The sequence below is a fragment of the Nyctereutes procyonoides genome, unplaced genomic scaffold, assembly GCF_905146905.1.
Source record: "Nyctereutes procyonoides isolate TBG_1078 unplaced genomic scaffold, NYPRO_anot_genome, whole genome shotgun sequence".
NCBI classification, from domain to species: Eukaryota; Metazoa; Chordata; class Mammalia; order Carnivora; family Canidae; genus Nyctereutes; species Nyctereutes procyonoides.
The window spans coordinates 16,303,752-16,327,640 of NW_026575024.1; the positions used below are offsets into that span (position 1 = coordinate 16,303,752).

At 48.9% G+C, this 23,889-nt stretch overlaps 1 protein-coding gene across 1 annotated transcript in view; it reads right to left on the reverse strand.

Annotated features, from left to right (window-relative positions):
- TOX2 (TOX high mobility group box family member 2) overlaps positions 1-23,889 on the reverse strand; it is a 133,016-nt gene that overhangs the window by 81,636 nt on the left and 27,491 nt on the right. The gene's annotated exons all lie outside the window — the stretch shown is intronic.

Consider the following 23,889-nt stretch of genomic DNA (forward strand, 5'->3'; position numbering starts at 1 on the left):
CTGGGAAGCAAAGTATGAGCCCAAGATGCCCAAATCGCATTTCAGCAGGATTCCCTCTAGGGTGAAAGGAGCAGCCCCTGTTCTGTGGCCCCCGTGGGCCTGGATTAGCACCATTAATCACAAGATGAAGAGAGGAAAAACCTTTCTGCCCTTTATGCTTTGTCCACAGATGTGGCAGGTGATCCTTGTCAGATACTGAGCTCCCCATTCCTGGAAGTATGCAAATATCTCTCTGGCCAAAATGACAGACTATCAGCTACAGCTGGAATTTCACGTGATGGAGGGAGGCAGAGATCTTCAGACCCCTCAGGTCATGACACCTGCCCCAGACATGCCCTCCAGGTCTTACCATCCTAAGAATCTTTGCTTCCGCACATTTGCCCCCTAGGCCATCCCTGGCCACAGGCAGTGAGGACTGTCGGTAGAAACCATGCATAGAAACTACAATCCTGTGTTCTGACAAGCTGCCAACTCTGGATTCAGGAAGATCTCCCTGCAGGAGGAAGCAGGTGCCATAGGAGAAGTGTGGGCTTGGGGGCCACTGGCTTTTTCCCATGATGTGTATTATTGAGCTGGTGTCTGAACTTCTGAGGTTCCTCATCTGTTGAATGAGGATAATGACAGTGGTCCCCTCTCCATGAGGTATTGTACCAAACCATGTAAAGCATTTAGCTCATTTACAGTAAGTTCTCTTTCCTTGAAACAGGTGTCTTGGATCGGGTTCCCTAAAGGCAGAGCCTGAGACCAGGACTCAAAGGCATGTGATTTTTCAGAAGTGCTCTTTAGGAAAATCTGTAAGGGAGAGAAGGAAGCAGGACAGGGCAGTGGAAGTAGCTAAGCAAAGACGTGGTCTCAGCTGGAGAGCCACTGCAGCCCGATTCCACGAGGAGCTGTGGGGCATGAACCACCCCGTGGAGTTCAGTCAGTCCCTGGCTGTGGGCTGCCCTCAGGGGACAAGGGGAGGCATAACCTCTGAGCAGGGTGGCCCCAATCTGGCCAGGGACAGTTCCCCAGAGAACTGCGTCAGCTGTGAGCCATTTGCAGCCAGTGCTCCTAGCAGATGGGAGATGGCTGTGTAGGCAAGGGATCTGGGAGGGGCCCCAATGGCAGTTGGCCATTTCATTTTAATTGAAATTTTAATTTTTTTATTAGGTTATATTCACATGGTCCAAGATTTCCAGAGCACAGAAAGCAACAGAGTGAGAAGTCTGTCCCACCTCACCTCCCAGCCAGCCATAGCTCCTCTCCGGAGGCTACTGCTGAGTCGACCAGCTTTATATCCTTTCAGAGATGGTCACATATATACATTTTTATAGTTGTTTCTTTCACATAAATGACAACATACTATACACCCTGTTTTGCACCTCATTTTTCCCCCAGCAACACATCTTGGGAAGTGTTTTATATCAGAACGTAATTCTGTCTTCCGGTACCTAGTATTCCACAGTATGGATGTAATAGATATATTTAACTAGTTGAGCTCACGGGCAATTGAGTTGTTTCTAGTCTTTCCCTATTTCAGCACTGTGTTGATGAATATGTTTGTACATCCATCATTCCGCATCGGTGTGAGTTTATCTGTGGGATTAGTTTGTATAATCGCTGGTCCAGACGTGTGTGCATTTGTAGTTTTGCTAGGCATCGCCAAGCACCTTCATGGAGGTTGTAAAATCCCCCCTCCCCATGATCATGCACGAGATGTCAGCTCATCCAGACCCTCTTCACTCAAAAAGGCTTTCCTCAACAACCAGCTCAGATGCCAGCCTCCTACCTCTGCGGGCCCACCACTACCATCCTTCCTGATTCCCCTGCCCAGCTCTACCTTGCTCTTTGTTCCATAAACCCTTTTACCTGCTAACATTGTATATCACTTACTTATTTTACCATGCTCACTGCTTATAGAGGATTTCCCTTGAGGCTCCTGGAGGTCAGAGATCTCAATCTCTTTGCCTCCCAAACATCTAGAATAGTGCCTGGCACAAAGCAGATAATCAATAATTGCTTTTTGAATGAATGAATGAATGAATGAATGAAGCAAGCATGACACCATTCACATTATCTTTTACTAGGCCAGTCTTCCCATCAAGGCAATAGGATTAATGGCTATACCCAAGTGCCTTGCAAGCACAGGGATGGGATGAGTCCTTCAGTGACTGCTGGATTAACGAAAGAAAAGGTAGCCCCATGCCTAGAGTCTGGGCACTGGCCCCGAAGGCAGGGGTCCATCCACCACATTGCACCTGAAGCTCATGCTTCAAGGCCCTGCTCAGAAACCACCTCCTCCAGGAGGCCTGCCATGCTCTTCGCCTCCTCTGCCTATCCGTCTTACAACACAGACTGTCTCCACATCTGTCTCCTGCCCCAGAGCAACATGGAGGCTAGAACTGTGTCTTGGCCATCTCCAAACCTCCCACCACCTGGAAGAGGCTAGAATCAGAAGTGAGACTAGGAATGGGACAGGGTGGGGAGCTTAAACAAGAGCTCCTGGTTACTATCTGATGTGGCCATTTAATACTATGATAAAAGTAAAACCTTTTTAAAAACCACACATAATTTATAAGTATGTTCTATAAGAAAGAATGACTAGAAATGGAGGGGGACTTAGTTTAACCAGGTATCTGAAGCATTTTATAAGGCAATAGTAATCAAATAGTATGGTATAGGTTAAAAATATAGGAACATGTATCAAAGAAGCAGAGGGAAAGATGTTCCCTCAAAACCCATGTAACAGACCATTTATTAACTGCTGGCTATAAGGGAATCACCACAAAAGGAAGGACCCCTATCAGCTCTCCCCGCTGCACAGAGCAGGCACTCAACAAATATCTGGTGAACGAATGAATATGCCTGGCACTGAGTAAAATGCTTGCCATAAAAGATCTCATTTCATCCTCAAAACAACCCAGTGAAGCAGGTGTTATTTTCCCTGTTTAAAAGCAAGGAAACAGGTTGAGAGTATTAGCTGCTGCCCAAAATTGCACACATAGAGACAAGGCTGGGCTTCAGAGTGGGCTGCCTACTCCTTTGGTTTGGTCTCTCCCACTAGGCTGGAAGCTCCTTAAGAGTGGGGATCAAGGCTCTGCTACATCCCACCCCACTACAGAACCAATCATTAGCCTGGGGCTGGCACATAATAGGTGTGTGGTAAATATGTGTTAGTGCTTCAGGGAGGGAGGCATTATCTGCGGTAAGCAGTGGGGGATGGCTCTGGGGATATGAGAGAAGAAAACTCTGTTTTTTTTTTTTTTAAGATTTTATTTATTTATTAGAGACAGAGAGAGAGAGAGAGAGATTGAGAGAGAGAGAGAGGCAGAAACACAAGCAAAAGGAGAAGCAGGCTCCATGCAGGGAGCCCGACGTGGGACTCGATCCCAGGTCTCCAGGATCACACCCTGGGCTGAAGGCTGGAGCCAAACCTCTGAGCCACCGGGGCTGCCCAAACTCTGGGTTTTGATGTGTATACGCTGGGGGACACAAGGGAGTCGGTGAGTGGGACTCCCTGAGGTCACCAGAGCCTGCCTCTAGTGGGCTTATTCATTTATTCAAACAAGAAAAGCTGCCACATACTAGAATAAAGCTTGCTTCTTACTTTCAGCGAAGACCTGAGAAGTTGGCAGAGGTTCCCAAGGCCAGGCCGGATCAGCCTCTGACTGGTTACTCCCAGGTGTCTTGCACGGTGCCCTGGGAGCACACTGGGCTCGGGACCTGGCCCCTCAGCGGCCATGAACCCGAGGTGGTAGTGGGGGTCTGCTCTCTGTCCTACCTCTGCCCAGGGTTCCACCATATGAGAGCCCTTGGGGGAAAGAAGGAGAAAGGATGACCCCAAGGGTCCCAGGCTTCTCCTGGTTTGGCCCCCAGGGTCCTAATGCCTGGGCTTACCTCCTCAGCTCTTTTGGGGAGGTTGCTTTCCAGTGGAAAGAACTTGTAAGCCAAAAGGAGAAGTCACAAAGCAAAGCAGGGCCACCTCCACCTCCATGTGCACAACCAAGATCACAAATCCCCACGTGTATACCCACCACACAGCGAATGCTGACTGTATACATGGACACACATGTATATGACAGATGCAATGTGCCCAAGCATAGTGACCATATACACACCACAAACCAGTGGGGGACCGTGTCATACACAACACAGCATTCAACGACAGCACTTAGTCACACATGTACCACAACACAAAGGCATCCACAGCACAAACATGAGTGTGCACGTGTCATAGACCCTTCACATGACTACTATGCAATGTCTACAGCACGCACACATGGAAAGGAAGGGATGGACAGATGTGTATAAAAATATACCCCTCATCTGCAACTACATGAATAGAACTCACCTAAATGTGTCCACAAATGTGAATGGCCTGAGCATGTAGAGACATACACAAGAACTTAAATTCTGTGCATATTTCACATCATATTTGGATCAGTTCCTCAGCCCAAACTATTTTTTTTCACACCACACAACCTTCTACATGCTTTAAAATCAGGGGGTAAAATGCAGGGGAGACAACAGCCTAAGAATTTCCACGAAATGCCAGGAGAACATCCTCTTACCACTGACTGGAATAGATTAATTTTCCCCATTTCATATTCTAATTATAATTCCTTTTCCCATCGCCATCTTCAGTCCTCATTACAGCTGGAAGATTGTTCTGCAAAAGCCAGACCTTCATCTTCTCTTCCCAAGAGTTTTGTCATGGAAATGAGTTTTGGAATCTGAAAGAACCCACATTTTTTGCAAATATCGAACGTGTGGGGATAACCCTTTCATGACGGCCACCAGGACTCTGCTCACAGAGGCTTCAGAAGGGTCTGTCTCTCCCTCGGTGCTGTGTGCGACTGGGCCCCTATTCCAACAACCCTCTCAACTTAGGTCTTATCTTAATCTTTAAGGAAACTTAGCAAAAGGGCAGCCAAGGTGAAAGGTGAGATGCCAGCTCCATCGGCATGTGTCTTAGCTGATCTACACCTCGGTTTCCTCATTTCTACGACCCACAGAGTCACTGATCCATCACAGGTGTAAATTAAATATCCGTGGGAAGGTGAGTGAATGGATGGGTGGATGAGTCATAGATGGTATAGCTCAGCGCAGTCTCATGGAAATATAATGCAAGTCACAAATGCAAGCTATGTATGTCATTTTAAATTTTCTAGTGGCCACAGTTGAAAAAGCAGATATAAACAAGTCAAGTTAATTTTAATGACATATTTTATTTAACCCAATATTTTTAGCATATTATGATTGCAACATGTAATCAACAGAAAAATTGTGAATGAGATGGTTTACAGTCCTTTTTTTTTGATACTGTCTTTGAAATCTGGTGTGTATTTTACATTACAGCACATCTCTTACTTTAGACTTAGCCACACTTCAAGTGTTCAAAAGTCACATGTGGGTGGTGGTTGACATAGTGAATAGAAAAGGAAATCATTGTAATGGGTAATATGAGTGGATGGATGGTGGGTAGGTGCATGGGTGGGATGGATGCATGGATGACTGGATGCATGGATGATAAATACGTGGGTAGGGAAGATAAGTAGTTTGGAGGAATGAATGGGATAGATGGGCCAGTATATAGATAAACAGATGATGACTCAGTGATTGGATAGCAGATTTAGAAGATGGGTGGGTGGGATGGATAGGATGGCTGGGTGCGAATGAAGAGATAGGTGGATGAGAAGATGACTGCAATGGTGGGTGAGATAAACAGATGAGTGGGATCTCTGGGTTGATAGAGTGTGTTACGTGGGTGAGTGGGATGGATAGGTGGGTGGATAATTATATCTGGTATTTCTTTCTCACTCTATTCACACTTTCCCTGGACAATGTCATGCCTTCTTAGGGTTATAACATGTCACTGACTCTCCAATGCTCATCTTCAACTAAGTTATGTCCAAATTCCAATGTATAGCTTCTCCCTGGATATCTGTTCCATGAGCATCCCAAATTCCACACATCCACACTGAACTCATGACATGTGCATGGACCTCTTCTTCCTCCAGTGGTCTACCATCATGGTAGAAGATGTCACCTTCTACACAGGACACAGGTAATACTTCCAGGATGACTCTGGATCCCATTGCCCCTACATCCCCCTAATCCAAACACCCACAGAGGCTTTGTCCTCAGCTCCCCTTCCCCCAAGTCCATCCTCTACTGTGGCTATCACTAGTGATTCCTCAGTGCTCAGATCAAAACCCTGCAGTGACACCACATCATTAGCCTTGGCATCCAGGACCCTCCATGACAACTGGCCCTGAGTCTCAGCTCCCATGTCATCCCTCAAGGTTGCAGGAGCCTCCAGTGCCCCTGCCTTTACACACACTATCCCATCATCAGCCTGGAGGACCCTCTTTCCCCACTTTTCTACCCACTGAAATAGAACTGTCCCTGGGTCTTTTGTTCCTGGCTACGCAGTGCCCCCTTAGCAGTCTTGCCTGATTCTGTAGACCTATATTCTTGGGCCCAACCTTAAAGCTTCCATCCCAAGTCGACCCTGGATTCAATTTAACTTCTACGTGTACGGTGATATACTGGGCTACAGAATGGATTCATGAATTAGAGTATTGGTTCCACCAGTAACTAGTTGATTTGACCTTGGATTTAACCTATTATTGTTATTATGAACTAAACTCTTATCACCACATCAGCCACAACCCTCTCCATCAGGACCATGTTTCCTATGGTCCTGATGGAGACAGTCACTGAGGCTGTCAGCTACCCCTTCAAATCTCTCCTCTCCCCCACACTGTTGACAGTATACCCATCCTGACCACTTTCCTTCTTCTGAAAAGGTGAAATATCTCAGTTCTGTCCATTCATCTTGACCCCACTCTTCTGATGTCTTCCCCTCATTCACTCTTACTCTCTGTCCCTAGGATCAAATTTCAATATGCAGAAGCAAAATAAAACCAGTCCATTCCCTGGTATACCATGTACTAAACACTTACAATGCACCAAGGAATGCACCTCCAACCACTGGGAACTTATAATAAATAAAACTTGTCACAAGGCACAGAAACATAAAAGCAAAGGGATTCTGAGGTTACAGAGGGGGCAACAGTTGCTTACTGAACAATATCTAGAGAGTGTATACTATGTGCCCAACATCGTACTGACACAAGGTACACCATAATGATTATGACACAGTCCCTGCCCTCAAGGAGTTCCCAGTTCTATGGAGAAGCTTCAAGGAATAAAATGTTCCTATTCTCCACACCTGAGAAAGAAAGGCAGTTCACTGGCCATAGTCCTGAGATGGGAACCTGTTTGCAGCCCATCCCAATTGGTCAGTGACAGCTTTGGATTCACCCAGCCTAAGTGATCAATAACAGTCTAACTCCAACAGCCACATGTCCAGTCCCAGAACCTCCTGCTTCTCAAAGTCCCTCTACCCTAAGGGTCCATGCTTCCCCCCAAACCCACAAAGCTCAGCTCATGCTTGATTTGGAGAGACTAGCTTTGCAAAGTATAGCAATGAATTCAGCATTTCAGATATCAAATAATGGCTGCTTCTTTGACAAATGTGACAATGGCAGGATAAATTATCACAGGGGAGTGGATGCAAAGAGGAGGGCCTCTTAAGAAAGGCTCCTGAAAAGGTAACTCGGGAGCCCCAGGATGGAGAACACACAGGAGTTGGCCAGGCAAAGAGCAGGGAACATGGCATCCAAGACTGCTACGAGCTCAGACCAGTGAGCACCTTCTGTATACCAGACCTCAGCCAAGAGCTGTGCCTGGACATCTCACTGGGACCCTCCCAGAAATCCCAACACTACATGACTAGCCCCATTATAGAGATGAGCAAGGCAAGGCTCAGGGAAGCTGGAGAGCTTGCCCAAATCCATCCAGCCAGTTCTGAACCTGGCCTTGACTCCTGGTACCAAAGCAACAGTTGTTCTATAGACTCTGCTTCCCCCTTCTCCTCCCTTGCCCAGAGACAAGATCAAAGACCAAGGATGCACAGCCCCCAGCACAGTCAGTGGCAGACACTGAGAACTGTACCTCACAGAGATCTAAAGAGGAAACAATCAAAGCAGCATACACTGCGCCTGCCTACCCCCACGTCGGGCCGTGAGAACACTCCTTCTGCACAGATAAAACACGGCTCAAAAGCTAGAAGCAGCGAATGTGGCAGCTACGTGCTGGGCCCTGCCGAGAGTGCGGTTTTCTGTGGTGGTGTCACAGAGAGATGCACATCAGGACCAGGGAGAGGTGGAGGAGGGGCAGAGAGGCACTGCACAGATGGAAGGGGGCCAGGGACAGAGCTGTCAGGCACAAATGCGCCTACAAGAGGACGGTGGTACGGTGGTCACCAACACTGGCTCTGATGCCAGGCTCCCTAGGTCCAAATCTCAGCCTTGCTTTTCAAGTGGTGTGACATTCTAACTAAGTTCCTATTTCTCAGTTTCCTCACCTGGAAAATGGGGAGGACTATCACTTAGTCACTTAGATTGAATAAGTTAATATTCAGAAAGTACTCAGAACATCTGGTACACAGCATGCACTCGATAATTGTTAGCTATTACTTATGTTATTATTGAATCCTCACAACAACCCTGAGAGGTCACTAGGTCACTGTAACTACCTCTCTTCCATAGGTGAGGAAACCGAGTGGGCCTGCATGCAAACCTCTGAGATCTTACACATGGGAAAGACCCCTGATGAGGTCTACCTGCCCCAATCTACGTGCCATCTATAATTTGAAATAAAATGGTAAATTAAAATCTTCATAAGAGTCCAAGTGAGAGAGGATTTTTTCCCATGATGATGACTTTCGTGCTTTGTTCCTAAATATCCGATATCAATTTCTCTCCAAAAAGAGTTTTTCTCTTTATTGGTGCACCTGCTTTACTGGGCATAATGCACATTTTTCTTCTACCCGCTGAGAAATCCAACACTATGATTGGCCCAGAGAGGTTAGGGGATCTGCCCAAGGTCATACAGGAAGGATGTGGCCGAGCTGAGTCTGCAGCCCAGGCTGCTGATCCCCCAAAGGCCTATACTGACCTCCCATCCCCACCATTTCCAAACTTTGTAAACCAGAGCAGGTGACCTCACAACTCTGCACCCAGAGCCTCATCTAGCAGTCAGAGGGAACAATGCCAGCCAGTGGGGCTGGGAGTAGGTCTTGTGAGTAAGCCCAGTGTTGTGGCTACTGCAGGACCCTCCTCCCCACTGCTGACAAGTGGGTGTGGATAGTACTGCCTGGTTTAGCCATACAATACTTTGAGACGTAGAGTGATCACTACAGCACCTATGGTGAAGTGTCACCAGGCACCTGCCTCCTCTAGGAGACAGGAGTCAGTGTCCCCATTTTACAGATGGGGAAGCAGAATCGTCTCAGCTGGCTCCAACTATTCTCCTTCTAGACCTGTGCTGTCCAACATGGTAGCCATCAGCCACATTAGGCCACGGAGCACTGGAACACAGCTAGTCCAAATTAAGATGTGTATAAGTGTAAAATACACACCAGGTCTCAAAGACTTAGAATAACAGCAAAAGAATGTAAAATGCTTCATCAATATATTTATATTGATTACATGCTAAAGTGATACCATTTTGGATGGAGATATACATATATATAAAGTTAACTAAAATATATTAGCAAACTTAATTTGACCTGTTTCTTTTTACTTTTTTAGATGTGGCTGCTAGAGAACTTAAAATTACATATATGGTTTGCATTCCATTTCTACTGGACAGCACTGGTTGAGATGCAGTCCCCGGGAAATAGAAGAAGTCTCTGTGATAGATATGGGGAAACTGAGGCCCACAGAGGGGGAGTGACTTGTTTAAGGCAAGAGGCTGGTATGGAGGCTCACCACTCATTCAATGAATGTTACTTGCGTTCTAGGTATTGGGATGAACAGAGAACAAAATGTAGAGGCATTTCCCAACCCAGGGGTGACATGGTGAGGATACGGTTGGTTCCTTATCGGCCAGGCCCCCATGGACCAGGGCAGCTGGACTCAGCACCGACCCTCATCTCCCCGCAGTGAGCTCTGATTACAGAGCTCAGGGAGTACAGAAAGGAAGACACACACTCCAGCCCAGAGCTCCCACTCCAGCCCGGAGCAGAACCACCTCAAAGACCCCCGGCGAGTCCCACACAGGCCATTAGCCAGCTGCAGCGGCCAAGAGAGGCTGACGGGCAGGGTAGCCCAGTGCGCACAGCATGGCCTGGCAGGCCCGGGGCAGCTTACATACCATCCGCACTACCACAGATTTATGGCAAAAATTATCCTCTCTCTCAGCTCCATTTAAAGCCATTTGGAGCTCGCTCCCATCCCCGATTATAAATCTAATTGCACATTCCAAACAGACAAGCGCTCATTAAGCTTTAATTATGCACATGTTGTTTTCAACAAACATTTTCATTTGGCCACTGTGAGGGGGAATGTTTCCAAAGGGGCTGCAGACGCTGCCTGCGGTTGGAGGGAGCAGGCTGGGAAGTGGGTCAGGGTGTGGTCCAACGAGGCTGTCCAAGAGCAGGGCAAGGACCCCCGCAGGTCTGGATCAGACTCTGGTGGCCTTCCGCCGGGCTCTTGCAGCAGGAGATGTCAGCGTGAGTGCTCTCAGCTGGTCCCACCTGCACCCCTACTGTACCCACAGTGTCATCTCAGCTGGCACCAATGGGCCTCACCAGGGTGGGAGGAGGGAGGACAGGGACCTACATTCTCAGCTCGGAGCATAAGTCCTCCCTCACCAGGAGCTGGTGTCTTTAAAGCCTCCTGCTTGTCCCTGCTCCTACCCACCCCCCAAACTGCAGTGGAGTCGGCTTTCTCCAGCAGTCTTCCCTTCTCTCATCCATTCACTCATTTACTCCACAACTATTTCCTGCGCAGAGACCTGAACTGGCAAGGAGGGGCCAGAGTGGGTCAGGAAAGATGAGGCACCTGTCTGGTTCTGCCCAGGACCCTGTCCCTAGAGTCACATTCTGCCCACTGGGGAAAAGTCTTGGAAAGCATTTGAGAACCTGTCCCCAGCCAACCCAACTATCTTGGTGGCCTCCTGTCCCTCACTTGGGCTCCTCCCCTGCTCTGCCTTTCCAAGAGGTCTCAAACACACATCCAGGTCTCAGCAGCTCTGCACTCCCCCCTCCTGCACCTCCATCTCTTCCCTCTCTTTTTGTTTTTAATTTCTTTCTTTCTTCCCTCTCTTTGCAGTTACTTCCCACTCGCTCCATGCTGCCTCCTCCAGGAAGCCCCCAATAGGACTAGCTGCCCCTCTGCTTGGGAGTACCATGAAAGCATTTATTGGACCATAACATCATACCCAACTGCTGCATGTCTGACTCCTAAGACCAGCCTGTCCTACTATTTCCCCAAAGCACCATTCTCCTCTGGGAGTGGGGGGAGGCCTCTGTGTACTGTGTGGCCTTCAACAACACCTTCCCCTCCCTGGGCCTCACTTTCCTCTTTTGTACATGAAGGGGTTTGAATGAGTGAGGCTCTCTGGGTCCTTTAGTCATTTGGTCAGGTGTTTGTTTGTTTGTTTTTTAAAGATTATTTATTTATTTATTTATTTATTTATTTAATTTAAAAAGAGAGAAAAAGCAGGGGGAGGGGAAAAGGGAGAGTGACAGAGACACTCAAGCAGACTCTGGTGAGTGTGGAGCCTGATGGGGAGCTCAATCCCACAACCCTGAGATCAAAACCTGAGTGAAACCAAGAGTCAGACTGGTTTCTGACTCTTAACTGACTGGGCCACCTAGGTGGCCCTGGTTGGTCAGTTTTAAGTTTTACGTTCTGTCTCAAAACTAGACCTTCCTCTTCCTACCAGAGGAGGGTCCTGAAATCACCAATCTCCCCCCCACCAAACGTTCCGCCAGGACCCTACAGAGCAGGGGAAGTTTGCCAACATCTGTGGTGCAAAAATGGTACACACCCAGAGATGGGGGGACAGGGATGGTGCAGAAACCACAAGGCTGCTCCTCAAAAAGCTTCTGGAAACGCAAGCAAGTGAAATAAACGTGTTTTAAAATGGATGTCAAGATCCATTCAGCCCCTGGTGGCTACCTGTGGGTTTAGGGCAGGGTCCTGGGAACAGGCTCTGAGAATGAAGGTTGGAGGTTCGCTGGGGGCACCACAGGAAAGGCGGGAGGCAGGAGGGGCAGAGGGACAAGTTGAGCTGTGATGCAGTCACATCAGAGGCAGCAGCCTGTCCACAGGACAGCTCTGGAGCGATGTCCCAGACTGAGGCAAGGAGCCACCGCATTCTCAAGTGGACCCAGGCTGGACCCACTGGACCCGGGCTGCCCCGGGGGAGGGTGATAACCTCGGGAAAGGCCACCTCCCTCCACCAAAGGCAACCCCCAGAGAGGGCAACGGCAGCTAACGTTCTCAATAGCTGCCAGAATGAGTGTCTCCGTTGAGGAGGGCTCTGGGTGACTCACGAGAGCATCCACTACCACTATCATCATTTATTCATTTTAGCTGATTTGTGCAACATTTACACAGTGCTTGCACAAGCCAGGGACTCCTTTATTTTTTTTAATAAATTAATTTTTATTGGTGTTCAATTTGCCAACATACAGAATAACACCCAGTGCTCATCCTGTCAAGTGTCCCCCTCAGTGCCCGTCACCCATTCACCCCCACCCCCCGCCCTCCTCCCCTTCCACCACCCCTAGTTCGTTTCCCAGAGTTAGGAGTCTTTATGTTCTGTCTCACGGACTCCTTTAATTGTAAAGTTTAGCTCGTATCACCTTCTCAACAACCCCGAGGTAAGTCACTACTACTCAGGCTCCCATTTTACAGATGAGGAAACTGAGGTTAAGTCAGGTTAAGCAGCTTGCCCAAGGCCACATAGCTGGTAGGGGGCAGAGTCAGGACTCAAACACCCAGGAAGTGCGCCTAGGGGGTCGCGGCTCTGACGCCCAGGCTTCTCCGTGTCTGGCTTGGCCCTGCTACCCTGCGAAGGCACGGAGCTGTCCAATCCCAGCCGCTGCGGTCAGCCGTCCAGAGCCTCAGGGCGCCAGTACTGCCAGGATTCGTGCTTGACAATTATCTATCCTCCGCGGTTGGGAACGAGTCCCAAAACCGATCCTTGCCAAAGACAATTAACCAAAGGCCACATGAGTGTGCGTCGGGTGAGACTGTGGCACGGGGCGGGGGGTGGGGTGAGCGAGTGCCTGAGACAATGAGCAGCAGATGATTTGGGAGATATTTTCTCCCAGCGCTACAAAACAAGCCCTCAATCATGCCACAAAGGGCTTGCATTGTTGGAAGGGAAATATGTCAACGACAGCGTTCAATCGTGGGACGGTTAAAAAGAGAGTGGGGGTGGGGATCGTTTGAAATAGTAATTTGACCTAGAAAAGTTTTCTAGGTCACCTGAACCTGGCATTTAGGCATCTAACCCCAAAACCTAACACAGACGAAGTACCAAATTCACTTCCTTCTGTCAGTACCAGATAACACAGGAAATGATATTTGTAAACACTGCTGCTATATTTTTAAGTGCTGTCTTAAAACCAGCCTTTGGACTGGGAAGCAGAGTGAACCCCAGCTCCGTGCAGCCCTGGAAGCCCGCAGACCGGGACTCGCTCATGCGCAGTGTGGCCCTTGGCCAAGACAAGGACCTGGCCGGTCAGATCCTCGGGCTCCTCCCCGTAAAACAGGAACGGGACGGGCAGGCTGGGAGCGTCGCAGCGTGAGGGCACACCAAGCTGCTGCGCTAGGAAGGCTGGATTTCCACCCACCCTCACCCTTCTGCTCTTGACAATCAACCCCTATGCCCCAAGTCTGGGCTCTTCCTGAGGACCCCGCAGGCACAGGGGCCAGGAAGGCAAAGAGGAACCTCTGTCCCAACAGACCTTAGCTCCCCAGAAATCAGAGAGAGAGAGAGAGAGAGAGCAGCCTGCACTGAGGCACAGCACAGGCCAGTGAGTTCTACTTCATCTTCGTTTTAGAGCCACCCAGGTTAAGATAAGTCAGGGACCTCAAAGACCCTATCATTATCCCATGGAGGAAACTGAGGACTGGGCTGGTAGATGACCCATAGCTGCTGGCAACAGTGCTGGGGGTGCTGGGGGTGACAACCACCACTGGGTCCCCTGAGCCTGTGCCTCAAAAAGAAGCCAGACTTAGCCTGCTTGCCATCAAAGCGGAAGGTCACAGGGAGCATCCTGCCCTCCCCAATCCCTGACCCAAGTACTTACAATGTACCCAGCCATGTGCCAGACCCTGAGGACTGGACACACAAACGATCCCCAGGGAACCTTGGGATCCAGAGGGAATCCAGGTGCCAGCACCGATGACACCAGGGGTGACAAGGCAACGAGGTAGAAATAAGCCAAGTGAGAGCAACTGATGCACACCTGTTAGGTAGAAGGACTAGAGTGAGCAAAGGCCAGGCAGCTGAGAGGGTTAAAAACCCCAGGGTGTGTGTGCATGAGTGGTCGGGGCACGTGTATGAATCATTGAGGGGGCTGTGCTGAGTGGGCTGGAGGGATCAACATTCATCGAACAAAACAGGGAGGGTTTGCAGCAATATTCCTAAAAGAAGAGTAACTAATGGAGGGGTGCCTAGTTTGGCCAGAGACTAAAACTTTCTGTGAAGCCAGCAACCAAAGGAGTATGATAGTGATGTCAAGGGAGAATTTTATTTTTTAAAAAGAACTTATTAAAAAAAAATTTAAAAAAAGTAAAAAGAACTTATTTATTTATTCATGAGAGACACAGAGAGAGAGGCAGAGACATAGGCAGAGGGAGAAGCAGGCTCCTTGCAGGGAGCCCGATGCAAGACTCGATCCCAGAACCCTGGGATCATGACCTGAGTCAAAGGCAGACACTCAACCACTGAGCCACCCAGGCGTCCCTCAAGGGAGAACTTTAAATCAGTGCAGCAGAAGAGAAAGTGCAGAATTAGACCCAACTCTGCATGAAAACATACGGTGAAGGAGGGCATTCACTATATGCCAGGTACCGTGTCACATGATTTACACGGTATTTCCCTCAAGCTTTTGACGGAGATATGATCCCACTTTACGCAGGAGAAAATTAATGGTACAATTCAAGCAACTGTTCAAAGGTCACACAGCTAGAAAGTGGCAAAGCCAAAATCTTAGCTCTGCCAAGGTTCACCCTGATAACAACTATTCTATTTTGTCTCTCCTTTTGGAAACAAAGAGACAAAGTCCAATTATTTAAAACCAGAATGGGGATAATAGGGTTATCCTGTTCCTATTTAGGAACATTTAACTAGATACTCACTGCAAGCCACCCACCAAAATGTACTCTAAACAGATTAAAGAGTTAAGTATAAAAAAATCATGTTATAGGGAAATATCAGAAAAACAGAACAGAATGTTTATCAGATCTATGGCAGCAGGATAACTTCCTCAGCCCTTGAAGCAATCACAGAGGAAGGGAGATTGACAGATTCAAATATATATGCATTAATATCTTCTGTAGAAGGAAGCATAATAAAACCAAAATGAAAAGGACATCAGACTAAGAAAATATCAGCACCAACTATGAGACAGTTAATATATACGGTGTAGAAACATTTCAGTCAAATTAAAGAGACAGCAAGATAGACAAAAGGACACAGGACACAAACAGGAAAGTCACGCAAGAGGCAATCTACCAAGAAACAAATATACAGGCAAAATGTACACTTGAGTTGATGACGGGAGAAATGTACGTGAACCACACCTACTGCAAGGAAAGGGGTATTTCACGCCACTGCTGACAAGGAAAACTGTTTCCAGCCTACTGGAAAGCAATACGGCAGCCACTCCCAAGGCAGCCAGGCAGCTTGAAGCAGAGTAGATGGAAAACCCAAGACCCTGTCTCCTGCCTCAGGAGTCACCCCCTCACCACACTGCCCATCCTGTCGCAAGTGCACCCTGTCTTGCTTAAAATGGTCTTCTGTTCTGAGTGCTGGCAATGGTACCAGCAATGGGTGGGACATGGTCTTCATCCTCCTGAGCTTGTGGTGTAGTGAGGGGGACAGGACCAGGAATTATAACATGGGTGATGAGCGTACTGGGAGCCAGAGTTCGTGGGAGCCTACAGAAGGGCCACTGTAAAAAGACTTCACAGAGGAGAAGGCTTCTAAGTAGACCTACCAGCAGGATGAGAGAAGGCACCAGATGGAAGGGAGAGAGCATAAGAACAACACTCTCCAAGACTGGGGGTGCTGGAGAGGGGGCGCATTCACTGAGCAGGGAGGTAGCCAGAGCTGGAATGCAAGGCAAACAGGACCTTAACATGTGATGGGTTTCCAGGGCTATACTAGGGAGCTGAAGCCCAGAGTGTGAGCTGCATTTTAGAAGCTGGCCTCTGGCTTCGGGACAGGGAATGGGTTGGAAAAGGTAAGTATGAAGCCTGTCCAGGAAGCCAGGCAGATGCTGCTGTGATGATTGGCAGGACGGACCAGGAAGCAGGACTCTGAGCAGAGCCTGGGGAGAGAAGAAACATTTGATAAGGTAATAATAAGTAAGCCAATGTGGCAGTGATTCAAAAAGAGACATTTTATGTTGATGGCTAGAAAGGGAAGCAGGGCTCGAGCCAGAATAAAATCCCAGTGTGTTTTCCATACAGAACCGAGAGTCTCAGAGATGAATGAAAACTGCCAAGAGCAAGGGATCACCCAGGAGTCAGAAAGGGGGTGACTCACCCAGTTCACAAACCCTAATTTCCTCTCCTTGGTCACACACTTCCTTCTGATTTCTTTTTCTGATGATTCATAAGAAAAAAATTTCCCCTTTTAAATTCAAACCAGAAATGCTTGAGCACCTGAGTTCACCCTGCCCAAGCCATAACCTCTGCCCCGAGCAAACAAAACCCAACCTAACCCCAGGCAGCCAGAGGCACTGGCTGCCAAGAAACCGAGAGGAAACAAGAGGTTTCTGGCTCTGTGAGAGCTGTCAGAGGCCCCCCAACCCTCCCATGCCCCAAGAGGGCTTCAGTGCCAGCTCACATACACGGGGCAATCCTCTTAGCCAGAACTCATGAGATTTCAGAATTCAGAATCTGTTTGGATCTCTGTGTGAGAATCCCACAGATTACATTGTGCCTTTGGTAGGGGGTCCAGAGCAACCCCTGCAGTAAAACACATTCATATTTCTTCATTGAATCCTATGAATATTCACACAAGTGGGTTAAGTAAAAATTACGAAGAGCTTCGTGTCAGTTCAGATCAGGTTCTGTGGCCAAATGAGTTTGTGGCATATTCACAAACCGACATTTGGTGACGGAGCTTTCTGGATTTAGATAAGGGAGTTTAGAGCTGAATCAAGCACTGAGCACAAGGTGGTAGGCCCCTGCTGAGAGACCATCCCTCTGTGTGCCCTTTTTATGGAGGAGCAAAGTGAGAAAGGTAAAGGAAACTGTTCTGGGTCTCACAGCTATTAGGTGGCTGAGCTGGGACTTAAGCCCAACCCTGACATCTTTCCACATGCATTTAGATTCTCTAGGCAGCTGAAATGCCAGACGGAGCATTTAGCATTATGGGGAATGTGGGTGGCACTGGGAGTGGGGTCAAGACCAGGTGGGGCAGGAATCATGATGCTCCTCCTCAGGGCAGGGGGGGCTGGTGTTTGTCTCCTCACATAGGCCCAGGAACATGCAGCCATCCAAGGCCACAGAGGCCCAGAGCTCCCCGCATCCTCTGCAGACACTGTCCCAGGCCCAGAGACCTCAGAGCCCACTGGGGGAGGCAGGCACCAAACATGCAAACACACAAACATGGCTACAGTTGTGATAAACGCCGTGAAGTACACAAGGGAACTACATAGATAAAAGGTGGAGAGGAAGGACTCGAAAAGATCTCTCTCTAGAGGTGATAGTTAAATTAGGGGAGCCCTGCGGGAGAAGGAGCCTGCCACAAAGAAAGCCCTATGGGCAGAGGGATTACCAAGCGCAAAGTCCCTGGGGTCAGCAAACAGAAAACTGCCACATGGGAGAGAAATAATGTGGCTAGAACACAGAGTAGGGACAAGGTTGAGACCAGAGTGGTCGGCAGGGGCCCAAGCATGTGAAACCCAGGGACCATAGTAGACATACGGATTTTATCCCAGATGGGAAGCCGTTGGCAAGTTCTTGCAAAGGAGTAACAGGTTCTGATTTACATTTTAGAAGATGACTCAGGCTTTCACATGGAGGAGGATGGATTCTGTGGGACTCCTGTCCATGACTTTCAATTTTCTCATCTACATAATGGGTTCATGAGAAGCCTTATAAAAAGCACAAGCAAGGGTGAATGGCATATGGCTGACTTAGAACAAAGACTAGATTTTCCCACCTAATCACAAAGCAGGAGAAGCCAGTCCTAAATCATCCCCTGATTAAAATCCTTCAAAGGCTCCTAACCTCTTTCTCTTGCTTCCGTGGTCCTGTTTGACCTGATTCCTGTCACTCTGTCCAGCCCCATCCCTCGTCATCTCCCACTGGACCTCTCCTCTCCTGCCAGCTGAACCACTCCCAGAATGTGCCAAGGCCCTTTCCCCAGAGCACTAGTCCTGCTAGTCCTGCTAGCACTAGTCCCACTGATCCTGCTTCATCTCCCCTTCCTTTCTACAAACATTTGATGAGCACCTACCCTGGGCCAGTCCTGTTTTGAACACTGAGAGCCTCAAAAAAGTGGCTGAGGACCCCTGTGTGAGCACACGTGTGTGTTCATGCATGTGTGTACGCATGTAAAACAAGAATCCAAACACATCCAGCCTGACCCTCTTCTAATTGCTGGACTGGTTCTTATCCCCTCATGCATGCATTCATTTCCTGAAAGGATATTTATTAATTACCTAATAAATTAATTAGTTTATTAGGGGAAGAGACTAAGCCAGGCAAGTATGGGGAAGGCGGGGGAAGGTGGAGAAACTTCCCGTGTAAAGGCCCTAAGGTGGGGCTAGGAGGGTGGGCAGAGCGAGCAAGGAGGTAGGGGAGTGGAAGAGAAACCAGAGAAGCAACAGAGGATGGAGTATCCCCCACAGATGGCACTGAGATTACTCTTCCCCAGAGAGAGGAAGCCAGCACTTTTTCCGCAGCCTTATCTGATAGTTGTGGTCAGAGGAGCCAGTAAGGGCAGGCGTGAGGGCTGCAACAGCTCAACACATCCGAGGAGCCTCAGTGGGGCCTCAGAGCAGCTGACATCCGCTCGGCCTGCGGCTTCTTCCTGTGGCTTCTGCAACTCAGGTTGCCCCAATGGGTGCTATTTTTGCTTCCGTTTGAGGTTCTGTGCAGGGCTCCTCTGTGCACAGTACTGGGGGCCGCTGGGTCTGGCCCCTCTTTGGGTTTGCTCTGCTCAGAGTAAAGTAGAGGAGCCATTGAAATGTTCCAAGTGTCTTTGGGGACATTTACTGTCCAGCAGGTGTGAAAGAAGGGGAGATCGGTTTTATGTGTCCTCTTGTCCGTCCTCATGACCCTCAAAGATCAGAGAGGTTAGATGGTTTATCCAGGGTAACACAGCCAAACCAAACCACAGGCTGAGGATTCTAATCCAGTCTGTCTGAAGGCCCTTAAATTTGCAAGGAGTTATTTGCATCTGCACGTAAATTACTGTTTTTCAAGCAGCTACTCTGTGCTATATGTCCTTCCAGAGAACATGAGGATAAAGGTGCATCAAACCCTGCATCAGTCCCGCAGAGCATCACAGCACTGATGGGCTGGGTACAGGGAAGGGTCCCTGGCCCACACTGTTGGGGGTGGGAGGAGTGCGGGATCAGAGCAGGCTTCTGGAAAGCAGTGATGTCACAACTCTGTCTGCAAGAATGAGCAGGAGTTCAAGGGGGAAAGGAAACATTCTGGACAAAAAGGTCTGCATGTATAAAATCCAGAAGCACCACAGCTTGGTTAGTGGGGGAGGGGGCTTCAGGAAGCTGCTCAGCCGTGATGATTCCGCCTGGGAGGAAGGAGGCAGAAGCTAGCTTGCTGAATGCAAAAAATGAGATCAGACAGGTGCCCCAGCCCCCCAAGTGGCCACATTAAGGGTATCAGAACAGATCCAACAGGCTACAAGCAACCATCCAACAAAAGGCTTTCAGCAGGGGAGTGGCTCACAGAGAACTTGCCAGCTGTGTGTGGAGAGCAAACTCTACAAGGAAGGTGGAGACAAGGAGGCCTGAGCAGAGGCTCCTGTATCACCCAGGCGATCACCCAGGTACTAGTGAAGTGGGGAGGTGGGGTTGTACCCTGCAGGTGCAACCGTCAGGGAGTGAGGCAGAGAAGAGAGCCAGGGATGATATAAGCCAAGGAGTGGATAGTCACTGTGTTTACCAAGATGGGCATGACTAGGGAGGGCGTGTCTCGGGGTGGGGGCGGATGAGTCAAGACAAGGACCATTTAGAGCCACTGTCTCCTTGAGATGAAGCTTCTGGGGCAAAGATGTGCAAACCAAAGTGGCTTTTCTATACCACTGCCCCATTCATAAAAGGCTGCTGTTCCCATGGCCTTAATTGTTTCACACAGCAAGGTAAACCCAGAGAAGGTGAGTACGTTGCCTAATGTCTCAGCCAAAAATCAAGAGAGGGAAGCCTGCAAATCCAGGCCCACCTGATTCCTGTATCAATGCCCATTTTGACAGATACTCAAAAGCAGGAGGTCCCCACCCCCACCCCCGCCACCCCATCCCAGGGCTGGGGGAAGCTGGAGAAATTACTTCCCATCTATGATATTTCAGGGCTTCAGCTGTGATCCACACATGTGAACACTTGCCAGGCCTCGTGGCTGGACCCAGACAGAGACTCCTAGACAGCCCTTGGGCCTCCTGCAATCACAGCAGGTGCCACAGAGGGAGGCCCAGCTATGCCCGAGATGCCTCCTCAGGAAACCTTGCATCCCTGCCTCTGCTCCCAATTTCATTAATTACTGGCTTGAGAATGCAGGAGGCAGCAGGAGGGAGAGAGTCATCACGGGTGCCACTAATCACAGAAAGGAAATTAATTTCAAACATGAAGCTCATCCTTCGCTGGAAGTTCCACATACGGCTCCAATTTCCAACATGGAATAGAACAGTAGGAGTTGGTAGGACCAGCCTGAACTATTTTTCTAAGGGAATCAGAGACCAAAAGAAGGCAAAGAACTTATCAATGATTGCAAAGTGATTACACAGGAGGATATAAACATATAACTCTGACTTCCCACTCCCTGGGCACCTTCATCCTCTCCATAAATATTCATCAGGCATCTGCTGTGTTTCAAACTCTATGTGCCAGCAGATACACTGGGGTCCAGTCAAAGGCTTCCACGGTCCTTCCCCAAGAGGGGTATTTTTATTTACTGAGCACCAACACAGTGCTTTATAGATCTAGTCCCATTTAATTCCAATAATCTGCCATTTTATAGATAAGGAAACTGGCTCAGAGAGGTAAAGTGACCTGCCAGAGACCACACAGCAAACACAAAGCAGAGCCAGGGCTCAAAGCCAAGTCTTAAATCTGGGCTCAGCTCCTGTTCCCCAGGTCCAGGGAGTGTTCAGAGGTAGTGATATTTCAGCCATACTCTCCCTTCTAAAACCATTCCCACCTCCCTTCCAAAGCCTTTCTTTCACCCTGGGCTCTCAGCTAGCACTGGTTTACTGGGCGGCTATTATCCCAAGACCCCACCAATACAATGCTAGTATTCAGAAAGCTGTTCAGGAAGCATTAAAAATAAGAGTCAGTTCTATTTCAAGACAGCCAGTAAGTCCCTGTAATTAATTCCTCTCCCAGTCAAGAGACCATGGGCATAACCAGAGACATAGAGAAATTGGTACTAGACAGGGCTATGAAGTAGAATGTGGCTCTGAATCCAAGCTCCCTAAGAAGAGAACCAGAACGTAAGAGTCTCTGGTCATAAGCACAAGGGGGAGAGGTCCCCAGGTCACAGGCACGGGCATGTCGGTGCACACACACACAGTGTTAGCCATGAAGTTCTCCAAAGCAGAACCAAGGGTTTGGGTCATTTATTCATTCACTCGCTCAACATTTGTGGAGGTCCTACCACATATAAGGCAAAGTGCTAGGCAGTATGTGTATGCACGCACACACACAATCATCACAATACAGGGGAGGTATCAGTGTTCCCATTTTATGGATAAGGACACTGAGACTTGCAAGGCTCAAGAAGCTTGCCCTATGTCACAGATTGTATTTGTGGCAGAGTGAGATCTGAAACCAGAATCTAACCCAGACCCTGGCACACAGGAGGCAGTCCCTGGCTACCTTCTCAGTGCCTGGCTGGCTCCAAAACATTCCCCAGCAGACCGAAGGCCTGTGGCCTCTTGCCTTTGACCCAGCATGCAGAAAGTGGTGATCATGTAGGGGGCACAGAAGCTCAGAAGCTCCTGTTTCTTGGTCTCTCTCAGTTTGCCTGGGACATTCCAAGCAAGGGAAAGCAGGCATGAGAGGGTGGTTTCTGTTTCTGGGACACATGTGCACAAAGCTAATTTTTCAACAAGCACTGTGATAAATCAGAGCACCAGAAGAGGTCAGGCCTCCTGCTCAGCTGGGTGCAGCCCTGTCACCTGCAACAAGCCCCACCCCCAAATCAGCCAACACCCTCCACAAAGACCATTTCCCCAGCAACAGCTGGAAAATGCCATCAATGTTAGGTTTCTGCATTCAAAATCTCTGTCACCTAGTACATGGGTATGTATTTGCCCTTAAATCTGTGACCATGTCCTTCCTCATCTTTTGCTGTCCTTGCTTTTACAATAGGATGGCAATTGGAGAGCCCAACTGGTTATTTTTCAATATCCTTAATGGACAAAAGGAAAAGGTGGTACTTGCAAATTTGGGGTAAAGTTTTATTGATTCCACAAACTTCAAAATTCAATGAAAGAAGGCAGCTCAAACTTTATTCATAGTGACAGCCCCAGCTACTCCTTATCCCTCCTGCCTTGAAAAGACCTTCTCACTCCTCACTCTAGATATCTTCTGGGCTCCTACCATACCATGTGCTATCCTCATCCTTGTTTCTGGTCTGAGTTGGCCAGACCACCCCCCCCCCACTCACACCTGGCCAGGCCCACTGCAAGGTGTGATGGATGGATGGATGGATGGATGGATATAGATGGATGGATGGATGGATGGATGGATGAACAGATGCTTCCTGAGCATGCTGGGCACCTCACCTCTGATGCTCAGGGTGCCAAGACCTGCCCCTCCAGGGGCCAATCCCAGCCACTTTCAAAATTCCTTTTCAAGAAGGAGCTGCCAACTGCAGGCCTCCTGGACCTTCCAAAGCATCATCACTCCATAAGGTGACAAGCACCAGTCCAAGCCCCTGCCTGCCCCCACCCAGGCACCGTCTCTCTTCACCCTACAGCAATGGCCTGACCACCTCCACCGCAGGAGGCAGCGGGCACCCGCTGCTTACCTTCTGCTGAAATACACCTGCAATGCACCAGCGTCTTGCAAGTAGAAGGAGCCCGAGTCTCATTCCACAGAAGCCCTGGCAGCGAGAGAACGCGCCCGCGACAGCCTCTGTGCGATTCTGCTGCATAATCAGCAGAGAAAGAGAAAAAATGCCAGAAATAGCAAGCTTTATAAGCCCTCCTGACAAGTCTTGGTCCTCTATTGGCTGGAGGCCCGGCACCCCCGCCCCCCATCCCATTCCTATAAGGTGAAATGGAAAAACCTGTTATTTAACCTCTTTTATCAAAATCCATCTCCTATCCCAATCTGGGCCTGAGTGTTCCGAGCTCCTGGCAGCGGTCTCCACACCAGGTCTCAGGGAGCGGAAGGGGAGGCAGCCTTCCCCACTCACGCACACTGCCTCGGGAGCAGGTATTGAGCTGGAAAGGCTTCTGGAAGGCAGCCTAGCAGCACCTGTCAACATGTGAAAGTTGCATGCCATCTCATTTGGCAATCAGACTTCTGAGCATCCGTCCTGCAGACATACTTGCGCTGGTGTGCACAATGCATGCCCACAGATGTTGCTTGTTACAGACAAGGAT